Consider the following 12,503-nt stretch of genomic DNA (forward strand, 5'->3'; position numbering starts at 1 on the left):
TTGTTTTCGAGATATAAGCCATTGAAAATTTGGCAGGAAATGACTCTCTCTAGATTTTTCATACATTTAACATTGGCACCTTTTTCTTTCAAAAACAATGAAAAAATAACAACGAAGGATTTTATAAGATTTTCAAATATGGCTTTTTAAACTATATATAATAAAATTATGAAAAGAAAAGAAGGGGTTAGCGGGCAAAATTGTTAATGGCACTACATGTACATGGATAAAACCAGAGAATTCCGAATATCTAGCAAAAAATCAAAAACAAGAGGAGCGAACATCCTTAAAACTAAATCAAGAGATTTTACTGTATTTGAATCTATTGAAATAAGGCATATATGATGCATCTCGAAATTTAATTTCGTTCAAAGATGTTCATTCACTAATCTGTCTGTGATGGTAATTTTACTGGTGCTTAGCAGCATCTTCTGACTACATTTCCTTTAATATAATGATTCTTTTTTGTCTTAGTATCTTCGCAAATTACAAAGTTATAGCATTTTAAATGCCACCACCTTCAATTATTCATGAATTCTTGAATAACTTATATCCTATAACACCACATAAACGAAATTCAAATGTTAAAGTCAACTTTCCTTAGTGCAGTAAGTTAAATTAGTTAAATGATGAGTGCATGCAATTTTGAAACCCATAAATCCTTGTGACTTCATAAAGCAATCACTGCCGAAACAGTTTGTGTAGTATAAATACAACAAAGCTGTAACGTTTTGTTAAACAATTAAACATCTGTGCGGTGAATAATTTCTAAAAGTTGACTCTTTGAGACATTTTTGTAAACCACTTAGACGGATGTATATATTCCGTCAAGATGGTTTAGAAACGACGTTTTAATCAAATCAGTCATCGTATATGGTAACTTGTTGCTGAGCAATCACAACTATTTGTGTACAGGCTTCCTTTAATTGACTAACAGTTACAGGTTACTGACACGATCAAAAAATCGAAAAACACAAATTTTCCGACCCCTCTCATCCTTGATCTTGCTGGAAGTCGCTTTTAACACAAGTTGATTCTGTATTAGTCTTTTCTTTTGTCAAAGATTCGTATGTAGCGTTCTGTGCATTCGACGATACGATTTTCCATCCGATTTGATACCGTCGCCCATATAAATCGTACAGCTTTCTGTGCACTCGACGATACGATTTTCCATTTGATTAACCAAACGACAACCGATTTTAGTGTTCACATGACGCGATTTTTGTCGAAACGACATTATAGGTAAACATTCGAATGGAAATCGGATCGAAAATCGTACCGTATAAACCCACCTTTATAGTGTTATAAGTTGTGACGACGTCACTGTAGGCAGCCACTAGGTTTTCATTTTCCGCTAAGTTTTTAACTTATAATGGATATAGCTGAAAACTAGCATGGTTGCTAAAGATTTTCTTTTCACAAAACAATTCGATTCGTCGTTCATTTTTGAATCGTGTATCAATAAAATAAATCTGTCGACAAATAAAAAGGAGAATTCTGAAAATGTAAAATTTTCCTTACATATTCTTTGTATTGTTGGCATATCATGTCGTTTATTTCAACAGCTGTTAACTCAAAATCTAAAACGGTTACCCCTTCTTTTTATTTTATTTTATGGTGTATTTTTACAAGCAGGATTCATATGTGAAATTTCATCATATAAAAAGGGAAGTTTGTTATGACAAAGTTGGAATCGTCCGTATTTTTTGTTTTATTTTTTTTACATTTTGAACCATCACAGTTATGCCTAAAATAGACTAAGTAATGTTGTTTTTGCATCGGTTTTGTTGTCATTTTTGGGTATTTCTTGTTGGCTTTAGTTATTAACTATTATTTTAAAAAAACATTGAGGTAAAAAAAGGGGGTTGAGACCTATCTTAATAGACAATTCGTAATGATTATTGTGTCTTATTGGTTGATTTACTTCTGATATTATTTCAATTTTGTTATCGGTTCGGTAAAATTCTTTCAGAATATATTTCTAAATATGATTAAAGCTTTTCCCCCCTTGAAAAGGACAAAAATGAGTCACTTTAAAATATACATAATCAATAACCCTTTAACTTTATTTTGAATGATTAAATCGTCAAGTTTATCATATCAATTGCAAAATAAGACATTTTTCTTCTGAAAATCGGAAATTGCTGTATTTAAGGGTGCACGTTTCTGATTCGTAGATTTCGATAAATATGATGATTGCTTTACGAATTCAAATAGTAAATGAAGATAGTATGTTGGAATAGAAACAGACTGATTTATAAACAGGACTGAATGATTTGGATTAATAAGATTACCATAAAAGGTAAAGATGACATATTTTTGTATTTTGTAACTATAGATGTTCAATGCTAATATCTTCAATGAATTGTCACTACATAAAACTAAATAAAAGTTGTAAGCTCTTTTCATTAACATATTTTAGAAGCATATTTGTATTGTTGAATGCAAATGTAATGAGTAAATCAGATATACGATATGCGTTAATTTAAATTGGTAATCAGTTTTCGTAAAAACTTTGAGAATTATACTCTTATACAAAGTTTCAGTCTAATTTTACCCAATTTTCTTCAAATGTAGGTATTAATCTACATCCGCAGTGATTACTTATTTGCTATTTAATTTATGACCGAATCGTTCTTCATGCTTAGGACTTTCGTAATTTCATTTGACGGCGTCTTGCCAATCTTGCAATAGCTGACCCCATGCAGTATTTTAAATCAGAAAAAATCCATCTTCTTACTTATGGATACCCTCATATCGTGTGATTTGTACTAAACCAGATTTGTTAATGACTAATGAAAATGTTGTAATATTACAAGATTCACATCTATGAAATGACAGTTTACACAATGTCATTGTTGCAGTATATTCCAGTTTTTTCCTCAACAATTGACCTCATTCCAAAGTGTTCAAACTAAGAAAAAACTTTCAAGAAGCATAAAAATTGTCTCCTTTGTGGAATAGGTATCGAAAAAAAAGTAAATGTGATATTTGTGATATTTTCTTTAAAGAAATTCCAATTATTTTATAGATTAATGACGATATGTGATGTGGCTGTCAGCATATTAAAATGTTTTTCTTAACATTACCATTATTTAAGATCGATCCCATGGGCGTTGACTGTCGGACAACATAATCCGTTTAGTCCAGTTTCAAATGAATATGTCACTTGTAAATAATAATGTTCTAATACATTGAAAAACGACAGAGTGGGTAATTATACCAATGTGCTCATTCATCTATATACAACACAGAGTTAGAGTTTTTGTTTCTTTTTGCTTAGATCTGTCCGGAAACGGCTGTGTCTATATGCATCTACGTATAAAAGTAGTCTCGCGAGAAAAAGATATATCTGCATCAAATATTTGGATTATTAAGCGTATTGCCAATTCTTATTAACTTATTGTACATATACATCAATGGCTTTTGTAACTTTTTATTGTTAGCGTTCTTAATAAGGTAATTCCAGAAATGGGTATCGAACTCATTAATATGTTTTAATTTGATTTACATACAGCTGTAAGCCATGACATGATGCTCTGTGACCTTTGCTTGCTTTAATCCACGTCATTTGGCCTCTGGTGGATAGTTTTCTCCTTGATAATCATACCACGCTTCCTTGTTTTTTTAACAGCAAACGTCTGTCCCTTGATAGAATTCCGTGTGTAATAAATCAACGGGAACTAATCACATTTAATTTATAAAATTATTTAGATGCATATTAAAATCCTTTATTACCTTAACATTGGATAAATTTGATGGAATATAATTTATTATAGCGGATAAAAGCTCATTTATTATTCTTTATACCTTCCAATAAAAAAGCTGATGTGTTTACTTAAAATAGCAAAATGTTTTCAGGTGAAAAATGATGTCACATCAAACGTTCATTTTGATCAGTGTAATCGGAACGTAATCTTTAACTGAAACTGTGTATCCACCTTTCACGTGCAGTTAAAAAAAGCCCATACTTTTCGGATATACCCTTTTTAAATTAAAAAATACTCAAATAAAAGTATCCGATCTGATCAATTTTAATTGGAATTGAAAATTATTGTAAACTGGTTCCCTGTCCTTTATCTGTTTAGCTCTGATAACAAGGCTGACTCAGATACCCGTATGTTGCAAGGGAAAGAACCAGTCTGGAAATTAGTGTAACAACAAATAATTCATAGTCTAAAACAGAGGTAGAAGATACTAAGAGAGCAACCACAAGACAATACCATGATCAAGAAGAAAAACGACAAAAAAGAAAAAAAAACATGAGGACTGTTTAAGTTGTGTGGGACAATCGCTCAACAGGTTGTTCTAGAGAATCTCGTTCCCTTAAACAAACGATTGATACCGTCGGGCATTTTACAATCAGCCTTCCGGATTTTAGAAAAGCTTACATACAATGTATTGGAAGACTAGAGAGTAGTGTTGATTTTATCTGTTTACCAGACACTATAGAATAACATTCACCATGACAGTGGAAGTATAATAAAAAAAACTTGTTTTCAGCATTTTCAGAAATATAGGGTATATTTAGTGCTGTCAATTTCGAAAGAAATCGTTCATTTTTTTTATTTTGTGTTTTACTCGTTCGGAAGTCTATTCCTTTGGAGGAGTCGGGTGTTGGGAGTTGTTGTGGTTTATGATTATTTTTGATAATTCCTGTAATTCTTTTATTTAGTTTTCTTTACAAAAAGAAAAAAAAATGTGATATGATAACAAACGAAACAACTATCCACCAGAGTCCATCTGAAATAGATGTAAGCAATTTTAGGTCACCCTACGGCCTTCTGCAATGAGAAAATCCAATACCGTATAGTCGCCTACAAAAGGCACCTACATTACAAACTGTATAGAATGACATTAGTTCTTATTTACCTTTATTATAAGAAGGTTTTTTTTAACAAACGCAGACACTTTTTATATAACAACTCAATTTATTTGATTTATCATGGGAAGCAATATATTCCAATATAAATTTAACAAGCAAATAGCCCGCCATAGATGGCAGATTTCTGATAGTTTCTGATTAATTTATTAACGACTTTTTGAAACTCGAGACCATTTGGAGGTTGACACCTGTATATATAAGCGTTGAAGCCTGTATGTTATCATGTATATGTTGTACGATTATTTTTTTCGTTTGGTTGCTGTTCTTATCACGTATACCCCTTACCTTCTTTTATTCAGGCAAAATAGAAACAACAAAAACAAACAGACATAAAAATAAGCAAATAAACACATAATCATAATGCGCAAAAAACAAAATGTATGAAACTAATTTAAAAATAAAAACTTACACAACTGTATGATTTATTACCCTAAACGAAATCCGTGTTGAAAATGTTCATTCTTTTAAATTACTGGAATTGACATTAGTGAAAACTTAATATAGGAAGAACATGTTGATAGTATATGTGAGATAATCTCTTAATAATATGTAAAATTATCTCATAATATCATGTTAGATTATCTCATAATATCATGTAAGATTATCTCATAATAATATCTCTTTTGTATAAACTTAAAAGTAATACTATGTTTGCCAACTCTTATAAAATGTATATTTTTTACCTGACATACGGTTGCCTATAATTGCTAACATACATTTCATTTGAACTTTGGTGGATAGTTGTCTCATTGGCAATCATACCACCTTATTTTTATACAGACTATTGTAGTAAAGTTTAGGGGAATGCATTACAAAAAGATTATGAAAGATTCACAAAACTTCAGAAAAGAGCAAGAATTATGTTGGAATGCTATATTTTTGTTCCAACAAATTAAGTGTTTTTTTTTTCTTTAAAAAGTGTCATCTTTAAAAATCAAAGAAGAGTGAAATACCAACGGTCTGGTAAATTCTAACCCAGCAATAGGTTACCTCAGCTGTATTTAGCAAAATCTTTTGGAATTTTGGGTCCTCTATGCTCTCCAAGTTCGCACTTTATTTTACCTTTTTAATGTTTTGGTACGAGCGTCATTGGCGAGTCTTTTGTAGTCGAAACTCGCGTCTGGCGTACAAAATTTTAAGCTTGGTATCTGTAACGAGTTTACTCATTATCCTGAAGTCAATGCATACGGAGGGATGTCACAATACAAACATTGTCGTAATGTAGAATTATTCAAGTCTTAGAACACATTGTTACAATCATTTTCTTAGAAATGCTATGTAACACAAATAAAATCCAATGATATTACTTTTTTTTGTTGAAATACGTAAACTTTCATTATTGTAGCCATTTTGATAAATGAATGATTTTATTTATGTAGGTTGTATTTTTCTTTTGAATGCGTACTGAATGAAGTATTTGTTCGAGGGCTCCAATGGAAATTGGACAACTTCTAGTCAAGTTACCCTACTAAAATAAAGAATGCGTTCTTCTACTTCTTCCTCTTTCTTTTACATTTTCTTTCAATATTTTGGTCAGTAAGGTTTAAAAAAGTGATCTCTGAAGTTATATATCAAACTTCTTTCTTTTCACGTAGTAGTGCTTTTCACAAGGTAAAACCTAATTGTGTACAAAAGAAGGGAAACTTTAAGCAACTTGTTACTAAAAAACAAACTCTATAGCAACTGCTTTAGAATATAATACTTCGATTGAAATACAATGCAGTATGACGTAATTCACATTTTTGGATTTTTGGCAAAAGTTCTAAAAGTTTTGAATTCCGATTCTCGACCATTTAAAGCGTTATTGAAAACCCCACTGAAGTGGCTTAATTAGACTATGGACCAATCAATCGGTCCACCTCCACAGTTCCTTTAACACAATTTTAACAATGTTAAAATTCTAAAAACTGTTCTTTGTTTACCTATATTTCAGATGACTTTGAAAGTTAATGGTTTTGTTACGGACAAAACTTTCCATTATAATACATCATTGCGCTATCAATGTTTGCATTGCTATTATTTTTCATTCGATTCCCATATAAAGTGTACATAATGTAATATATTTTGTTTGTATTTTATTTTGAATAAGCTATTTTTGAAATCCTATCCGACGTCTTGTGTGCAAAAATAACTTCATTTTAATACATTTCCTGCAATAGTTCTTCAAATATTTGGACATTAATGCATCTTTGATTATATATAGGTTTTATTTCCCCCTATATCCCGTCGTAAATATTTATTTCTGCATCTGCCTCAAGCAGAATGTAAATCTATTGTCGGAAATTTTGCAATGATTTTCATTTATTAGAACATCATTTTCATGACCGTAATGAACATCATCAAGGAAACCTACAACATCGATTTTATTAAGATATGAAATGAACTTTTGCATGCGCAAAACTGTTTTTGTTATCATTTTCTATGGTTATATTTAAAAAAAATTAAATCAATAAATTTCCAAATTTATTGTTATTAGCCAATACTCTGTCACTTTTTTACATTAGAATAAGTTTATTCTATAAGACGGGGAACCGGTGTAAACGGTTGCCATTTTGAAAGTAACTGACAAATTTTGTCAAAGAAAAAATATATCGTGTCGGTCTTTCATCCAAATCACCGACTGTCGATACAAATCGTTTACTTGACGCGATGGCGGTAAGTTGAAGGTTTCTTTATACGTATAGGTATGTACTTGTAGTTCTATACTTTTATTAAGAAGAACCGAAATCTGCTTAATAATGTCTTTCATCCAACTGCTTTAAGTCGATTTTGAGATTCATTCGTGTAATCAAACACTGTTTTATCTTTATTTGCTCATCCATTTTCTCGAAGGAGTCGATTGTTCGTGATTGGTGCGGTCTGTTTGACCGTCTATTATTGGGAATTTATATTATTCGTTTTTAGGGAGTATTATATTGTTAAAAATAATCGTTTTATCTCATATCCTCAGACATGTGATTTACATAGAGGTTTTGTTTCAAGCAAAGGAAAACAAAATATGTATGATAAAATATATAATATAAAGGGAGAGTTTATACAAGTATAGTATTCTTATAATAAATGAAAACAACACGTTATTAATTTCATGCGTCCGAACCGCTTTTCTGGATTTACCTTCGTTCAAAGCCGAATATTTGAAAGCAGAGGATATATGAGAACCGAAACATTTGAAGAGCTATATGACAAAGAAGTACATGAAAAAAAGCTAATTTCATCTAAGGTCAACTTTGCCTGAGGGAGTTGAAATCTTATAGTTTCTTTATAATTTCAAAATTTATAAACGGACAATTTTAGAAAGGTTTGTTATAAATCATGTATGTACCGAAGTACTGACTACTAACCTGCTGATACCCTCGGGGACTGATAGTTCACCAGCAGAGGATATCTTAATGATAGGATATAGCCTACGATATGGAAAAAAGTATAAGAAAAATACCAAACTCCAAGGCAAATTCATAACGATAAACTCTATAAAAATTGACAAAATCAAACGTTATTTATCAATCTCAAGTAACGAAACAAGTGAAAAACAACTGCCATAATCCTGACTTGGTACAGTATATGGAACCCACGATATTAGAGAGGCATTCTGTTTTCTGGTCTGCGCCTGCGTCATTAAGTTCGTCCGTTCAGTATCATGGCAGGTTAAATTGTTTGGTACGTTTGAAGTTAGTTTACGATAAATTTGTAGTCACTATAACTTGAAACTTAGTAATATAGAAAAAGGAGATGTGGTACGATTGCCAATTAGACAACTATCCACCAAAGTTCAAATGAAGTGGATGTAAGCAATTATATGAAGCGTACGGCCGTCAACGACGAGAAAAAACCCATACCGTATAGTCGACTATAACATAACTGACAATTTTAAAACAATTCCAACGAGAAAACTAACGGCCTGATTTATGTACAAAACATTGAACGAAAAGCAGATATGATATTCAGATAAAAAAAGACAACACTGAATTACAGACTCTTGACTTGGGACAGGCGCAGACAGAATTATGGCAGGGTTGAACATGTTTGCTGGTGTCACCCCCCCCCCCCCCTTTTACCTGGGACAGTGGTGTAACAGCACAACAAATGAACAAACTATAAATATCAGTTGAAAAGGGCTTAACTTATCAGATTGAATGTTTATCATGATGTGAACATTTTAATTGTTTTGGCAAATAACCAGTATGACCCTAGTTTCTTGGTTTACAGAACATGTAAATGTGATAGTATATGCTGTAAGTTCAACTTGAAAATTATAACGCATGTTAAAAATCTTTCAAAATTATATACCAAATTACAGTTTCCCCCCTATTTCATTGTTTATTGAACAAACAAATGATAGTGCGAGCAGTGCATGGGGTCATGTGAATACATATTCTTATCAAAATGAATCTCAACGTATATAATGTACTTTTGCTTATTGCTTTTAAGAAAAATATAAATGCAGTGGTGAATGGAATGTTCAGTTATAATAATCAATTGTAAACTGTAATCAACAAAGGGACACTTTTAAGTTCACCGAACTTGAATATGCAAAATTCAAAAAATATAATATTAATGATTCAGTAACTTTTACCATAAAGCTTACTGGCGATTAAACACGTTCCTAAAATCCTGTGTATAGATTGAAAATAATTATTTGTGCTAACTGTGAAGGGAATGGAGAGTAAGAGAAAAGTGCATTAGATATTCTATATATTTTTTTCAAGAGCAATGTTTCAGGCGTGATATTTATTCATTAATGTTAAATGCTCATCATTGTCCATTTGCTAATTGTCTGTCTGCATCATTTTGATGAGACAATCTTGCATTTGAAGTGATAGATTAATATGACAGAAGTATATAGGAGACAAAGAAGAATATTGCATTATGAAGGGATAGATAACCATTACACGAGGAAACAGGAAACGGCTACAGATAGGTGTAGACTGAACATTCATCTCCGTCATGAACTTTAAATGCACTCTACAATCAATTCCTTGGGTTGATGTTTGTCTATTTGTTAATTACGATATGTCTTGTTCTTGTGTATATTTCACAATCTATCTAGTGTTGTTGTACTTGTAAGAACTATCAAGAGTGCACATACACCAGATTTGTATCATTGGTTCGAAAGTGTTAATATGTTCGCCGACATCAATTTGTGAACAATTACTAGGTATTTGTTTCACAACTTTATGAAGTTACATGCAAAATACCTTCCGTTCAGTTACTGGAGTAGACCAATCATTGTCTATGACTTCTTAACAAATATAAAAAGCGCATACGAGGCAAGATATTCTAGCCATTACAGAAACATATGTATCCCGGTTATAAGGCTGTTCACACTGCTCGAGCTAAACACCCTTTAGTGATGTTTTTATTGACACGGATAATCGAGTATAGTTTGTAAATCTGTTCTTATCTGTATTCAGATTGATTGCTTTTGAGTTATGTAACTTGGTTTTGATTTCTGACACTGTCTAATTCTGCTTCATTTGAGTAAATAGAATCAGTCAGAAGGGTTGTACAACTAGTACCCATTGGTACATCTTTTAATTTTGTTTGAATTGATTGGAAAAAAACTGTTCAAGACCTACATGTAATTGCTATAGAAATTTTACTGCGGTATATTCAGTTATTGAAATATATATGCATACGATACCAAAAGGACAATAAAAAATCATCCCAAAAAAAAATCGAAAAAAAACTGACAATACCATAGCAAAAAAAAAAACAAAAAAAAAAACAAAAAACGACGAACGAACACACCAGTCTACAAAACATAGCAAAATACGAATAAATTTGAAAAAAACCCACTTTATAAGGTTCATGCATCCAAAGCGCTTTTCTGGATATTTCTTCAGTGAGTTGAAGAGCCGCTATATGACCAAAATATGACCTAAAAATAATAACCAAATCCATCTAAGGTCAACTTTGCCTGAGAGAGTTGAAACCTAAGTGTCTTTATAATTTCTAAATTTATAAAAGGAAAACGACGAAAAGACAAAACAATCTATACACACTACTCTTCATAAAAAGCTAAAGTCTTGTGAATTCCCTTGCGGAGTAGATTAGTTCAATTTAGTCACTGTAATGAGATACCATTATTTACAGTGCTAAATAATAGGTATTCAATATCATGGAAATGACTGTACAGTTTTGACTAGAAGGCAAGGAAAATGTTAGAACACACCGAATTTTCCAAAATTATTATATTTGTACAAAAAAAAAACCGTTTACAAATCGCATTTAGATCAAAATGACCATTTCAATCTTAATATCATTTACTAGTGTAATTATGTAAAACTGTACACTGTAAATCACATTAAATAAGACTTAAAATATCACATTATAAATGGTAACTGTTACTGAAATTTAGCTCAACATTAATAAATTTCAGAAACATCTCTAATGGGTTATTGACAAAAACGTCGATCTATTAATTATTTTGGACGTCATAATAATTAATCATTTTGCAATTGCTTATTGTCTGGTTTTGAATGGAATAACTGATGCTTTTTGACAATTCAATGGACAAACAGGAAACAATTTCCTCCAAACATTGTATGTTAGTGGTCTTGCTTATAATTTTCCGATTTATTTGGAAGATTAACGTCTGTACCAGTCTGGACAACATCAACGTCTCATTCAGGATGTTGGTATAACAAAATATTAATATCGCTACAACTTGGTTGAAGAAATTAAGATCTAAAAGATTAATTTAAAGTCAGTCCATTGAAGTTATAAATAACTAAAAATTAAATTCCAATTAGAACACACTTTAATGTGTGTAGAAGTATAAGATTTAAAAGATTAATTTAAAGTCAGTCCAATGAAGTTATAAATAACTAAAAATTAAATTCCAATTAGAATTGCATTCTAGTGTGTGTAGAAGTATATAAAATATTGAACCTAAACAATCTTCATTGTATATTATCAAGATCATTCAGTTCCTATTATCTCAATTTATAATATATTTGTCATAAAAGTGTAAATGTTGAAAAGGTAAGCGAAATAAAATTATATATGAAAAAAATGGCATTTGAACATCGATCGTAACAATTTTTTTTTTTTTAATGTTTTCCCTTAATGCCAACGTGACTGCATTGTATTCCCTTGTCGAATTGATATACATTTATAATAAAATTTTAATCTTTTCGTTATTTCGACAAGTTGACATTTTATGACAGATGAAGGAGTATAAATTGGTAAAAAAAGGAAACATCCGAAGAAATCAACAACATTAATCCCTTCTAACGCTGGAGTTTAGAATATTATCTAATCTGAGAATTCCACAAATGTTAGTCGACCTCTTAGTACTAATTTTATGTCAAATATAATAAAAAACATTAACAGATTGTCTAAAAACCAAAGTGCAACAATAAGATATTTAATATAGAACAGCCACAATGCAACATGTTATTTTATACGCAAATGATATAGAATTGGCAATAATTTATAGTCTAACATAAAAGAGCAATCGATTCTATCAAATCATTTACAACATTCAAATAGGAGGCAATTTCATGGAACCCGATTTCCACTATTGTGTGTGATGTACACTATAACGCACAATTTAACTCTCAATTGAATTATATTAGATGAAAGTTGTCAAAATGAAAAGAAAACAGAATTAGAT

General features: G+C 31.0%; 1 long non-coding RNA gene across 1 annotated transcript in view; it reads left to right on the forward strand.

Moving 5' to 3' along the window:
• Positions 1-2,214: 2,214 nt before the first annotated feature.
• The window catches only part of LOC127706936 (uncharacterized), a 90,299-nt gene continuing 80,010 nt past the window's right edge, over positions 2,215-12,503 (forward strand). Inside the window, exon 1 of the long non-coding RNA XR_007984655.1 lies at positions 2,215-2,302. This is a non-coding gene — a long non-coding RNA (uncharacterized LOC127706936). The remainder of the gene's footprint in view (positions 2,303-12,503) is intronic.

The sequence above is a fragment of the Mytilus californianus genome, unplaced genomic scaffold, assembly GCF_021869535.1.
Source record: "Mytilus californianus isolate M0D057914Y unplaced genomic scaffold, xbMytCali1.0.p SCAF_6, whole genome shotgun sequence".
NCBI lineage: Eukaryota > Metazoa > Mollusca > Bivalvia > Mytilida > Mytilidae > Mytilus > Mytilus californianus.